The following is a 15,590-nucleotide window of genomic DNA, read 5'->3' on the forward strand; positions in this document are numbered from 1 at the left end:
GTCATAAAGCCAAGGCTACATTGTCTTCCAACCTAATGGACTCTTAACATCGATAAGTGGCGGCAATGACAACAAAACACCAAACTAAGTGGGGAAAATGGAAAATCACAAGGAAATGAAGATGACAAAGCCGCAGAACACACTGACAGCGTAATGCAATGGCCTCCCAGAAACCCATAAACAAAGTTCGGAATGACAAACAAGCTTTCAGCTGCCCACTTCTCCAGGTTATTTATAGGTATTTATGTACTTTCCTCAAAACTCCTTTTCAACGGATTGATGTTTTTTATTCACACCATTTTCCGGTGAGATTGTTCCACAAAGTACCGTACCAACCATAAAATACCTGATCCTAAGTGGAAAACTTAAGACAGGGTATTTTACAATACTTGGTTGTCAATATGTCCTCATATAAGCTTCAGGTGATCATCCTGAAGGTGCTCAGGTGATCACTTCAGGTGATCACCACATTTCCAAGCTGGCCTCCAAAGCCAGTCGCCGACTGGGCATCCTCCGTCGTGCGAAGTCCTTCCTTGGCACAGCTGAGCTCCTCACCACATACAAGGCTTTCATCCGCAGCTCAATGGAATTCTGCTCTCCCCTCTGGGCTGGTGCTCCTGCCTCACACCTAGCTCGTCTTCACGCTGTTGAAACCAAAGCGTTCAGAATCATTGGAATCTCCCGCGATGACGCTATCTCCGAGGGCCTTTCGCTTACTCACCCGCAGGCAGGTTGGTGGTCTTTCCGTCTTCTACCGACTCCTCTCCGGCCTTGCTCCCCCAGCTCTCTCTGGGCTCTGTCCCCCAAATATTCCTGCAGGTGGCACAAGATCTGCCTGCAACCCTCTTATGGTTAAACTGCCAAAATCAAGACTCTCTGCTCACCTTCACTCCTTCATTCCGCTTTTCTCCCGCCTCTGGAACAAACTCCCTCACTCTCTTCAATCCCACTCCTCCCTCCAGGTCTTTAAAACGGCTGTTCACCACCATCTCTTATCTTCCCCAATCCAAAACCTTGATCTTTTCTACCCGCGCTAATTTCACCCCAAATCCACTTTTTTGAGGTGCCGACTTCTTTCCTGGAAGTCCTTGGTGTCCTTGCGTTTTATACCTATCCTGCCTCCCCCCAGGCCCTCTGCCTCCCACACATCTCCCGATGTCCCTGCTCTCAAATGTTGTGTTTGTGTGCTTCCTCCCCTTCTCGCCCCATCTTGTCGACCGCTCCCCTTTTTATATACTTTGTTTGCTTGTTTGATAAATGTTAGCTCTTTCACGAGCCTCGACTCTGTATACAAAAAAAATAAAAATAAAAATCTCTCATGGTTCTTTAACTGTCAGCCATATGGGAAAAAATCATAATCTTGGATATATTAGTATTTGCTCCTCGTATTATCCTAAAAAACCTAGAATCGATCACTCTTAAATCTCTTTTCCAACCTTAAACAGCCCTGTCTTTGAAACGTTTTTTAAAGAAGCACATGGAATGAATGTAATGAGCTATCTGGAAGTAGAGGACACGCATTAAGAAGATAATCTAATATCGAACCCACAACAGACTGAAGGAAATAAATGGGTTTTCTCCAATCCGTCCTCTAATGTCGTTCTCATATCTATAGGTCGACCATCTCTTGAAACAATCTCAATTGCCAATCTTAGGCTTTTGACACAACCTTGGAAACAACTTTCAGTACATATCAAGCATTACAAATGGTTGGTTTGTGACCACTTATTTCTCCTGCCATTCCTGTGCATTCCCTGTTCTTTTTACTGTCATTATTCTCCAGTTGTCATTCAAACCACCTCCCACATCCCCCTAATCCTTCCTCTTCTCATTCTTTTTTTAAAACGCTCTCTTTACAAATCCACCACTGCTTTCCCTCTCTCTTGTCTATAAAACATGGAGGTTACCAATTGGAAAAGATACAATAACTCCTGTATATATGATCACTAAGCATTAATCCAGAAGAAAACTATAACGTTACTCGGTTGAGAGCTTAACTCCACCAGGCTGAACAGTTTATGTTTTGTATCCCACCGGATACAAAATACACCGGATCTGGATCCAGACCTGAACCAAAATCTAATCGGCTTGTTATTGTCGCCGAACCAACTCATCCACCAAGCTTTGCCTGCTTTTTTTTTGTCTGGATGCTGGTTGCATCATTTTCTGGGGGCGTGGCTACCGCTGATGCAATTCCCCTCTATAATCAGTCATCTGATCCTCATTTTGCCGACCTCGGAAGGATGACAGAGGCTCAAACTCAGGACCCAAAGATCTCAAGCCTGCCACGTTAACCGTTAAGCCAACACCAGATCAACTAGAACGCCACTCAGTAAGAGCGCATACTCCCGCCGTGGGTCAAGTGGAATAGTACGATTTCACAAAAGTTTGAGGGAGTAGTTCAGTGACAACACAAGACAAGACAACACAAGACAGACACTGCACAGATATATATTTAGAATATATAGAAGATAATGTTAAACAAACAAGGCAATTTCACTTACATTTTCGGATTCAGCGTTCAATTCTATATAAGTGAGTGTATTTTGAGGCATGTGTGACTTCAAATAAAATTGTAAGCCAGGAAAAAACGTTCGTTTCATTCCTTAGGGATACAACATGTAAAACTGGCCCAAACGTCAAAACAAAACTCGCTCATTTTAAGTCGTACAAGCTAATGCGAACACTCATTCTTCTGGGAAGAATCCCGTGCACATGCTTGTCACACTTATAAGTCACTCATCAAATACTGACACCGCGATTGACATTCGCTGAGGTAAATGTTGATATATATTCTGAGCTAAAAAAAAAAAACAGTTTTAGAGCATTATACGTATCAAACGATACATTTTATGAAACGGGGAAAGCTAATACACACTTTGGTGGTTTTAAAATGACAGAATATGTCTTTATTAGAAAAAAAAAAGAACCTTGAAGACGACGCTGCTAAAAAAATACACCTCTAACGCATAACCATGAGTTTAAACTACATTTACAACAAATCTGAAAACTATTTTCATATCACAATGTTAAATATAGAATATATAGAAGATAATGTTTAAAAAATGAGCCCTATCTTCCAATGGGAAACAATCCTTCAAAAAATTCCTGGATCCGGAATAATAACCTGAGCTTCACCAAAAACTAATCAATTCTTCCTTATCCCAAGGGCAATCATCCCACCATCTTTCATCCAAATCCGTTCAGAACTTTTCCAGATATCTTGTTCACAAACACACGAACACACACACACACACACACACACGGACGGACACGATCGAATGCATTACTCCCTAGCGGGAGTAATAAACACCAACACCAACACCAAGTGTGCCATTTGGAAGAGAGGGGCAGGGTAGAGCCAACTGCAGCTGGATAGGCAGGAGTCTTCAGCCAAATTCTGCTTTCCCCTTATTAAATTATTCTCAAGACTGGTAACTAAAAGGCAGTTTGAACCACCTTTAGAGGCCATTTTTCCCCACAGAGCAGGGATTGGCCTTTTTCAGGCACCTTGGTCCCCTTTTTGAAGCAATGTTTTATGGCCGGATGCCCTTCCTGCCGCCAACCCTGTTAGTCGCCTCTTGCGACACACAGGGAATTACCAGTGAACTGGTACTCAATTTGCCGACCTCGGAAGGATGACCAGGCTGAGTCAACCCACCTGGCGTTAATTCAGCGATCGACCGGGATTCAAACCCAGGATCCTAGGATCCCAAGCCGGCACCCTAACCGCTAAGCCAACACCAGGCTGGTAACTAAAAGGCAGTTTGAATGATGAAAATTGTGCTATTGAGCAATTCTCTATGGGTCTCTAATGAAGTCACATACATTAGGGCAAAATTTGTACATCATTTTATTATTGAAATTTTCCCCTCCTATAATATTTTAGCTTGTCTACGACGAAGTCGAGAGGGGCTGTTAAGACGATGCCCTTCAGACAGGTCAGTCATTCCCACTGGCAATGGGTCCATTAATATTTTGTCAGTTTTTTTTTCCTACCCATCCGAGGCGAAAACAGAATGTTTTGAAACTCGGCATGATGATTCATGACGTCGATGTGCTAAAACTAATGGAGCCATTTAAAAAAATATCCAGGTGGGAAATAGTCAGGTAATTAACTCTAAATGTAATCTATATTTGTAAACCCGGCACATATCGTGAGATTCTGTCATCGATGTTTCCTCGTTATTTAATTTTAACCCCTTCAACCTCTAAATTTAATTTAATTTAAATAATTAATTTTCTGAAATTTGTAGAATTTGTTTTTCATTTGGAAGTTGTGGGTTACGATGTGTATATAAAGGTGGGAAAGTTTGATTTAATGCATTTTCATTCCAGGCTTTAAGGCAACAAAAAAGTGAAAATTTTGAAAGGGGGTGTAGACTTTCTATAGGCACTGCATATAGAAAGGTGTGTTTCTTTATGAATCATGTCAACCAACTGAATTTGCCACAGGTGAACTCCAATGAAGTTGTCGAGATCAAAGGAAATTGGATGCACCTGAGCTCAATTTGGAGTGTCATAGCAAAGGGTTTGAATACTTATTTATTGACTCAAGACATTTCTGCTATTCATTTTTAATTAATTTGTAGAATATTCTAAAAAACAAAAATTCAATTTTGGCATTATGGGGGTGTGTATACTTTCTGAAGGCACTGTAAAGTTGTCTCATACAAGTACAAGTTAGCATCAGGAGGGAAATAACTCTGTTCGATGAAAACAACCAACATACTGGGAAGCACCCTTTGCAATACCAGAAGTGTACTGATCCCATCTGAAGTTATGGGAGATGTCGTGACCAAGAAGATGAAGTTCAGAAGATTCTGGTAAGGTTGAAGACCGAATATTCACAAAAGGGAACGAGCAATAACTCTTCTACTCTTCATAAAAGACATCGTGAGATCTTTAACATCTACCGACGAATGCAAGCAGGTGGAACACCCAGTTCAACGTCCATTTGAGGGGTGGCACACTTGTAAAGTAATTCTTCTTGCAAAGACTTCTTGCATCACTCTTGATGGTCACTTCAAGGTGACTGACATCATCAAGGTCACTTCTTGCAAAGTACCAATCTGACAAGTTATAGTCAGGTCAGAAATCAAACCCAGTTTAGAGAAAGCGTAAAGGTAAGTGTGCTGCCTCTGCACCATCCTGCTGGACTGCATTAAAAAGTGCGACACAGAGACATACAACATGCATTTTAAGGCCATTTTCCCTGCTTGAGTGGGGGTTAGCCTTGCGGTCCCCGTGACAATCTTTTTCCGGAATGGAGACATAATAATAAGACACGGAGACATAATAAAATAATAATTAGTTCCCCAGGGAACAGTCAATCTTCTGGGTTGTCTTGTTTTGAAACGTGACTCAACCTTGAGGACAATTTATTTCGTTTTCGAGTTGATGATTCAGGCAACGCATCTTATTGGATGTTCAATTAGGTTTGTTTCTTGGAGAATGACCATTATTGGTTTTGGAAAGTGACATTCTGCTTTTGTTTGTTTTGTATTTTCCACCATGAGGAAGTTTTATCAAATCAAAAACAACAATGAAGTGAATAAATGATTTAATGTGTAAGTTGGTATGTCGATCAAGTTTTGCATTACAAACAGCAAACAGGCAGGCTGTACGAAAGTTGTAAGGTGGACATACATGTTCAACAGGCATCCTGTAGCCCATTACAGATAGCTAGTTAACAATTTTGCCTGTACAGGTCAAAGGTGCAAAGTTAATAACTTAGTCAAAAGGTCAAAGGCCAAATCACATAAAATCGTCAATTTTCATGCAATCGACGTCAAAGCTTAAGAATTTGCATGTTTGGTCACTGAATTGGTTCACCAATCAAATGCTGGAAGCCGATTGTTTTGATTTTTTTTTTTCAATCAAAAGGTCAAAGATCAAGGTTCATAAAATCGTCAATTTTCATTTGATCGACCTAAAATTTTAAGAACTTGCATATAGTGTCAATGAATTGGTTCACCAATCAAAAGCTATAAAGACTGGTTGTTTTAGATCAAAAGGTCAATTTTGCATAAAATCGATCAAAAGGTCTTTCTTTAAAAGACTTGAATTTACATCAGAGGCATTTTGGGCACATCTGCAACCATGGGACCTTTAAGTTACACCAGCAGCAACTAATGTTGGCAAATGGGGTCTTCAGGTTGGCATCCTATGTGATGGATGGCACACTCAATGATACAACACACTGCCTTTGAATCACGGATCGGACAATTTTTAGTCGGGATGGAATCAAATCCAGACTAAACATCTCAAAGGTAAATGTGTTACTTCTGTACCATCCTATTAGATTGCTTATTGTTATCCTAATTATTTACCTTTACAAACCTCTAAGTGGTGTTAACAAGAAATATGCATCAGCAAATTAACATTCTGGGCAGCTCCTTCCTTGTAAGGATGTTAGAATTTAGTAATAGAATAATGACCATCAGAAACATTGAGTACCGGTTCACTGGTAATTCCCTGTGTGTCGCAAGAGGCGACGAACAGGGTTGGCAGTAGGAAGGGCATCCGGCTGTAAAACATTGCTTCAAAAAAGGGGCACGGTGCCCAAAAAAGGCCAACCCCCGCACTGCGGGGAATAATGGCCTCTAAAGGTGGTTCATTTCTTTTTTTCAGAAACAACCTCTTCCTACGTCCATTGCACGAAGATGGTGATGGGTGCCTGAAGAAGCCTAGTGGCAATAACCAGGGTCATCCCATAGGCAGTGATGTAAGGGACATTACGTTAATAAAGCATTTTATTGCCAATCGTGCTTTAGGGAGCCATTACAAAGGAAGCGAAAGGAAGCAATATCTGTTGGCAAGTGTCTTGAGGCTGAAAAAAATCCTCATTTGCCTAAAATTGAGTCTTGCCCAAGTTGAGTTGAGTTTCATTCCCAAGTTCATTGATTCATTGAGTCTCATTCCCAAGTTGTATCGCAGTTTACAATTTTTAAAAGTTTTACCTACATTTATGTGCCTCTGCTTGCTCGTAGTTTGTCAAGGTAGTTGTAATAATGAGATTATGCAATGTGACATTTATTAAGCAAAGGTGAGGTTTCTGGAGAAGCAAAAATGAGAGGATGAGGGGATTTCAACCACACATAAGTGCAGAATTGGAACAAGCAGACATTTGAAGGACAAGCAAATGTGAGCAGTGAGGATACGCGAGCAATGGTGGGAGGTTAGTTGGAATAATAAACAAAATCAATGAAAGCAGAGGATGGTAGGAGATGGTGGTGAACTGCAAGCTTGAAGTGTGCAGAGTATATATATATACTCCAACGCGGGGGATACGTTCTGGGATAACCTCGTGTTGGAGGAATTCGCGTTGGAGGAATCATTAAGCGTATGGGGAAATTGGGGATATGTTCCAGGCTCCCAAAAAACGGACCCTAAACAGCCTTTCTTGCATTCTTTACATGTTTCTTTGTATGGAATGGTGCAGCATTATTAAATATACATTAAAATAAGTGTTAGTATCATAATAGTACTGTATTATTGCAAAATAACTCACCTTATTGTGAGGTGGTTGTTGGAGGTTTGGGTGATGATTTGCTGGTGGATGGTGTTGAATTGCTGGTGGAAGGGGTTGAAATGCTGCTGGCAGCTGTTGAAGTAGGCCTAAAGAATAATTGTGTTATAGGCACTTGCTTTGCCTTCTGTTTTAACTCCCCGTGAAGTTCTGTGTATGGATTTAAAGCTGACTCTATGGCCCACTTGAACTTCAGGCCTCTTTCCACAAAATCCTATCCTTACAGCAATTTCTTGGGCAGTTCTTGTTGCCTTGAAGAGCTCCTCCAGCAGTTTTGGTGGTTAACCCTCTGGAGTCTACTATTATTGTACACCGCACTTTTCCTATGCCATATCCAGGCATTGCAAATCGTCATTGCCGGGCACCGAAGGGGGCTCGGCAGTGACGCACGCTGAAAGGGAGTACTCAGTTTTCACTCTGGTTGTTTTCTTGCTTTCTTGTTTTCTTGTTTGTTTGTTTGTCCGGGCGATATCTCAGCCATCCTTTGAGCTAGGAAGCTGAAATTTCGGCACAATAGTGAGCAAGTCCTTTGTCAAAAACAGTATTTTTTGATTAATCAATTAATTGAGGAGTTATTTAATTATTAGCGTTTAATTGTACACCGCTCCTTTCCTATACCATCTCCAGGCATTGCAAATCGTCAATGCTGGGCACCGAAGGGGGCTCGGCAGTGACGCACGCTGAAAGAGAGTACTCAGTTTTCACTCTGGTTGTTTGTTTTCTTGGTTGTTTGTTTGTCCGGGCGATATCTCAGCCATCCTTTGAGCTAGGAAGCTGAAATTTCGGCACAATAGTGAGCAAGTCCTTTGTCAAAAACGGTATTTTTTGTTTTTTGATTAATCAATTAATTGATGAGTTATTTAATTATTAGCGATTAATTAAGTACTTATTTAATTAATTAAATTTCATTTCTCTTCTGACCATTAACTCAGGCACCTTTTGAGTTAGGAAGCTGATATTTGGACATGCCAATGACAAGGTGATTTGGCTGCAAAGGATATTTTTGATTTATTAATTAATCAATTAATCAATTAATCGATTAATTATTTAATTATTTGATTATGACAAAAAAAAATTGTATTTTTAAGTTACAGATTCTGATGAAATGGTGGTGGTTTATGTGTTCTCTGACCGAAAGGATTAATAATTTAATTTTTTAATGATTATTATTTATTTATTTTCATTATTAATCATTTATTTATCTTCTCCAATATCTCAGGCACCTTTTGAGCTCAGAAGCTAATATTTGGACATGAGTGACCAGGTGATGTGGCTATCAAGGATATTTTTGATTTATTGATTAATCAATTAATCAATGTATCGATTAATTATTTAATTATTCGATTAATTACTTTAAAAAATTTTTTTCCCCCAGTTACAGATTCTGATGAAATGGTGGTGGTTTATGTGTTCTGTGACCGAATTGATTGATAATTTAATTTTTTAATGATTATTATTTATTTATTTTCATTATTAATCATTCATTTATTTTCTTTCTCATTTGGCCAATATCTCAGGCACCTTTTGAGCTGGGAAGCTAATATTTGGACATGGCAGTGACCAAGTGATGTGGCCATCAAGGATATTTTTGATTAATTGATTAATCATTTAATCGATTCATTATTTATTGATTAATCGATGAATTACTTATTGATTAATCAATTAATTATTTAATTTTTTATTAATGATTTATTTGATTAAATTTCTAAAAGATACATCTTCGGATGAAGCACGAGTGGTTTTGTTATGGTATTAGCCAATTGATTAAGAAAATATTTTGTGATAATCTTTTATTGATTTTAATTATACAATTAATCAATCAATTAGTGTACACCTCTCCCTCCCAATGCAGCCTCTATGAGCTGCACTGCGGTATTGCCGGGCGCCGGAGGCACCCCGGCAATGCCGCGCTGTAGGATATTTAATTATTTGGCATGGGGGCGGTGTACTTTGAATGTATGTGTACTTGTTAAGTACTTATTTAATTAATCAAATTTCCTTTCTCTTCTGACCAATATCTCAGGCACCTTTTGAGTTAGGAAGCTGATATTTGGACATGCCAATGACCAGGTGATTTGGCTGCAAAGGCTATTTTTGATTTATTAATTAAACAATTAATCAATGAATCGATTAATTATTTAATTATTCGATTAATGACTAATTTTTTTTTTTTTTTTAAGTTACAGATTCTGATGAAATGGTGGTGGTTTATGTGTTCTCTGACCGAATTGATTCATAATTTAATTTTTTTATGATGATTATTTATTTATTTCCATTATCAATCATTTATTTATTTTCTTTCTCGTTTGGTCAATATCTCAGGCACCTATTGAGCTCGGAAGCTAATATTTGGACATGAGTGACCAAGTGATGTGGCTATCAAGGATATTTTTGATTTATTGATTAATCAATTAATCAATTAATCGATTAATTATTTAATTATTCGATTAATTACTAAAATAAAAAATAAAAAATTCAGTTACAGATTCTGGTGAAATGGTGGTGGTTTATGTGTTCTGTGACCGAATTGATTAATAATTTAATTTTTTAATGATTTTATTTATTTATTTTCATTATTAATCATTTATTTATTTTCTTTCTCATTTGGCCAATATCTCAGGCACCTTTTGAGCTGGGAAGCTAATATTTGGACATGACAGTGACCAAGTGATGTGGCTATCAAGGATATTTTTGATTCATTGATTAATCATTTAATCGATTAATTATTTAATTATTCCATGAATGACCTAATTAATGAATTTTTTAAGTTACAGATTCGGATGAAATGGTGGTGGTTTATCAAGGATATTTTTGATTTATTGATAAATCATTTAATCGATTAATTATTTATTGATTAATCAATTAATTATTTATTAATGACCTATTTAATTAAATTTCTAAAAGATACATCTTCGGATGAAGCACGAGTGGTTTGGTTATGCTTATTAGCCAATTGATTAAGAAAATATTTTGTGATAATCTTTTATTGATTTTAATTATACAATTAATCAATCAATTAGTGTACACCTCTCCCTCCCAATGCAGCCTCTATGAGCTGCACTGCGGTATTGCCGTATATATATATTGGCTAAAAATATTGGCACCCTTGCACTTTTTTCAAATAACTCACAAATTTCTTGAAAAATAAGTTGAAATTGACAAAAGTACTTGGTCTCCACAATTCTTGATTTCACTGTTAATATTAAGAACCGTTGTTTTTGATTCAGAACTTAATATATCCTTTTAAATCAGTAAATAAAAAGAAATGGCATTGACAAAATTATTGACACCCTAGACTTAATATTTGGTAGTACAGCTTATGGACAAAATAATGCAGTCAAGTGCTTCCCATAGCCATGAATGAGCTTCCGACAACTCTCCACTAGCAGTTTAGCCCACTCTCCTTGTGCAAACTGCTCCAGTTCTCCCACATTTGAAGGGTGCTTCTCCCAACAGATGTTTTCAGATCTCCCCACAGGTGTTCAATGGGATTTAGATCTGGACTCATTGCTGGCCACTTCAGAACAATCTAGCGTTTTGTCTTAAACCATTCCTGGGTGCTTTTTGAAGTATGTTTGGGACATTGTCCTGCTGCAAGACACATGACCTTCGACGTAAACCCAGCTTTCTGATACTGGGTGAAACATTGCGGTCCAAAATGCCTTGGTAATCTCCTAATTTCATGATGCCATGCACACATTCAGGGCACCCAGTGCCAGGGGCAGGGCACCAACCCCAAAACATCACTGAAACTCCTCCATGTTGGACTGTAGGGAAGGTGTTCATTTCCTTGAAGGCTTCATTTTGTTTTCTGTAAACATAGAGATGATGTGCTTCACCAAAAAAAACTCTAATTTGGTCTCATCTGTCCACATGACATTCTCCCAGAAGGATTTTGTCTTGTTCAGGTGTGTTTTGGCAAACTCCAGTCAGGCTTTCTTATATCTCTCCCTCAGCAGTTGGCTGCTACCATAGAACACCCTTTCATTGAGTTGTTGACAGATGGTGTGAGTTGAAACTGTCGTACCTTGTGTCTGAAGGTCAGCTTGAATCTGTTTGCCAGTTGATCATGGTGCTTTCTCCACCAATCGAACAAACCTACGCTGCAATCTTTGATCAAGTTTTCTCTTGCGACCACATCCCGGGAGGTTGGCTGCAGTGCCATGGGCCTTAAATTTCCTGATAAAATTGCGTATGGTGGACACAGGAACATCAAGATCTCTGGACATGGACTTGTAGCCTTGAGATTGTCCATGCTTGGCTACAATCTTGTGTCTGACCTCCTCAAACTGGTTGAATCGGTGATTTTTATATTGCAAGCAGCTGCAACTCACCACAGGTGAGTTTAATTCCAAAGTAAAGGAGAATCACCTGCTTGAAATCTAATTATTTCTAACAACTTCTAAAATATGCCAATTATATTGTCCAAGCCATTTTAGGATTTCTGTGTGGAATAAGCTAAGATTTAGTATTTGTTTCAGCTTTTTTTTGTTTTGTTCCCTCGCAAACCAAAGAAATCCATTTGTGGATACCAAAATATTTTTTAATTTCAACAATTTTCTGGAAGAAATGGTGCATTATTTGGAAAAAGTGGAAGGGTGCCAATATTTTTGGCCACGACTGTATATATATACAGTCACGTGAAAAAGTAAGTACACCCCATGTAAAGTTTTGACTTTTTCAACATATTTCAACATACAGCTATTTGATCCTCATTTCAACAATATTGATAGATAAAGGTGATATAATATAACAAATATCATGAAACATTTACATTTTGTAGTCCATTGTATAATTTAAATAAACATAAATGCAAATTTCGCATGTGGAAAAAGTAAGTACACCCCTACATTTATCACTACTTCAAATACCTAAAATTAGAATCAGGTGCACCAGCTCAGGTGCAAATAATTAGAACATCGTTGGAGAGGATCTTGGAGGAACCTGTCTTATTTAAACCTCAGACATTTCGTTTGGTTTGCTCTTTGTTGTTGAAGTCTGCGGCGTCACCATGCCTCGATCAAAAGAGCTCTCTGAGGCCTTCAGAAAGAAGGTTATAGATGCCTACGAGTCTGGGAAGGGATTTAAAAAGACCTCCAAACAATTTGAAATCAATCATTCGACTGTCCGGAAGATCATCTACAAGTGGAGAAGATTCCAAACAACTGCCAACTTGTTCAGGCCAGGCCGCCCCAGCAAGTTCAGCCTGAGCGCAGACCGCAAGATGCTGACAGAAGTCTCTAAGAACCCCAGAATGTCATCACGGGACCTACAGGTAGCTCTTGCCACTGTTGATGTCAAAGTGCACGAGTCTACCATTAGAAAGAGGCTGCACAAATTTGATCTACATGGGAGGTGTGCCAGGAGGAAACCTTTGCTGTCCAGAAAGAACATCAGGGCAAGACTAAAGTTTGCCAATGAACACCAAGGCAAAGACCAGCACTTCTGGAACAATGTGCTCTGGACAGATGAGTCAAAGGTTGAGCTATTTGGCCACAGTACCAGAAGACATGTTTGGCGAAAACCAAAGACAGCATTTGACCACAAGAACCTGATACCAACTGTAAAGCATGGTGGTGGAAATATTATGGTTTGGGGCAGCTTTGCTGCATCAGGGCCAGGGCAGTTCACCATCATAGAATCCACTATGAATTCTTCATTGTACCAGAGGGTGCTTGAGGATAATGTGGGGCCATCTGTCGGAAAGTTGAAGCTCAACCGAAGGTGGACCTTGCAACATGACAATGACCCTAAATATACCAGTAAATCCACCAAGGAATGGCTGAAAAGAAAGAAATGGAGGGTTCTGGAATGGCCAAGTCAAAGCCCGGATCTAAATCCCATCGAGATATTGTGGGGGGATGTGAAACAAGCTGTGCATGCAAGAAACCCCTCAAACATCGCACAGCTGAAAGAATTCTGCATGGAGGAGTGGGCAAAAATTTCTCCCAGTCGATGTCAGAGACTGGTTGACAATTATAAGAAATGCCTACTTCAGGTTGTTTCTGCCAAAGGGGGAAATACCACCCAAGGGTGTACTTACTTTTTCCACATGCGAAATTTGCATTTATGTTTATTTAAATTATACAATGGACTACAAAATGTAAATGTTTCATGATATTTGTTATATTTTATCACCTTTATCTATCAATATTGTTGAAATGAAGATCAAATAGCTGCATGTTGAAATATGTTGAAAAAGTTAAAACTTTACATGGGGTGTACTTACTTTTTCACGTGACTGTATATATATATATATATATATATATATATATATATATATATATATATATATATATATATATATATATATATATATATATATATATATACAGTATATATATATATATATATATATATATATATATATATATATACATACATATATATATATATATGTACATATATGTATATATATATATTATATATATTATGTATATATATTATATATATTATATATATATATATATATATATATATATCATATATATAGCTTGACTCGGCTCGCTGCGCTCGCCTCACCAAGCGTCGTTACTGAGGAACGGGCTTATTTTAGCCAAGGATGTACACCTCACCATCACGTAATTCAAAACACCTCACCATCACGTAATTCAAAACACCTCACCACCACATAATTCAAAATACGTCACCACCACGTGATTCAAAACCACGACCACGTTATTAAAAACACTTCACAACCACGGAAACAAAAGTTTGAGGGAGTCGTTAAGTGACAACACAGACAATGCCCAGATATGTAGATATATAGATAAATGACTGTACCTGAGTTGCCGTTTTGTCATGGTTTACACCAATCATAATGCACAAATGTATTTGTAATGTACGTGATATCACATTTTCTAAACAATTGAAGTTGAAAACCTAAGTTGAAAAAAAAAAAAATTCCCCCAAAAAAAAAAACAAAATTGGAAATCTTTTCAAAATAAATACCCTTAGGACATACCGACGGGAGAGATATGTGCATACCAGAAGTTTGGTACGATTTCACAAAAATTTGAGAAAGTAGTTCAGTGACAACTCAAGACAACACAACACAACACAGGACAGACACTGCACAGATATATATATATATATCATGCCTATATATAGTTTTGTCCCTATCTCTCAATAGTGAAGAATCAGTAAAAAAAAATTCTCGTATCTGTATCCGGATCCAGATCTGCAAATAAAATCTAATGAATTCGTCCTTGTCCCACAGCTCACCTTTCCGCCAAATTTCGTCCGATTCCGTCCATAAGCTTTTGAGATATCGTGCTATATATTGTTTTGGCTCTATCTCTCAATGGTAAAGAATCACTTAAAAATCGCACCCGTGTCTGAAGGAAGTGGTTTAGTTTGGCATTTTAAATATGAAATAAGCAAAGCCAAGAAACGAACGAAACTCGTTAGGATTACCTTTTAGATTAGAACTCTTTAGAATAATATATGGTGGTTTAAACAGGTTTTTTTTCATTTTTGACGGACGGATGGATGGATAGAAGGAGGACCTAGCCAAATATTGAAGCAGCTTCACCATTCAAAATTCTCATATCCGTATCCGGATACAGATCTGAATTATATTCTAATCAATTTGGCCTTTCACACAACAAACCTTTCCACCAAATTTTGTTGATTCCATCTTGATTTTGTGTGTGTGTGTGTTACTGTGTGTGTGTGTGTGTTACTGTGTGTGTGTGTGTGTTACTGTGTGTGTGTGTGTGTTACTGTGTGTGTGTGTGTGTGTGTGTTACTGTGTGTGTGTGTGTGTGTGTTACTGTGTGTGTGTGTGTGTGTGTGTGTGTGTGTGTGTGTGTTACTGTGTGTGTGTGTGTGTGTGTGTGTGTGTGTGTTACTGTGTGTGTGTGTGTGTGTGTGTTACTGTGTGTGTGTGTGTGTGTGTGTGTGTGTTACTGTGTGTGTGTGTGTGTGTGTGTTACTGTGTGTGTGTTACTGTGTTACTGTGTTAGTGTGTGTGTGTGTGTGTGTGTGTGTGTGTGTGTGTGTGTGTGTGTTACTGTGTGTGTGTTACTGTGTTACTGTGTGTGTTACTGTGTTACTG

Source organism: Myxine glutinosa, chromosome 11 (genome assembly GCF_964187855.1).
Source record: "Myxine glutinosa chromosome 11, kmMyxGlut1.1, whole genome shotgun sequence".
Taxonomy (NCBI): Eukaryota; Metazoa; Chordata; class Myxini; order Myxiniformes; family Myxinidae; genus Myxine; species Myxine glutinosa.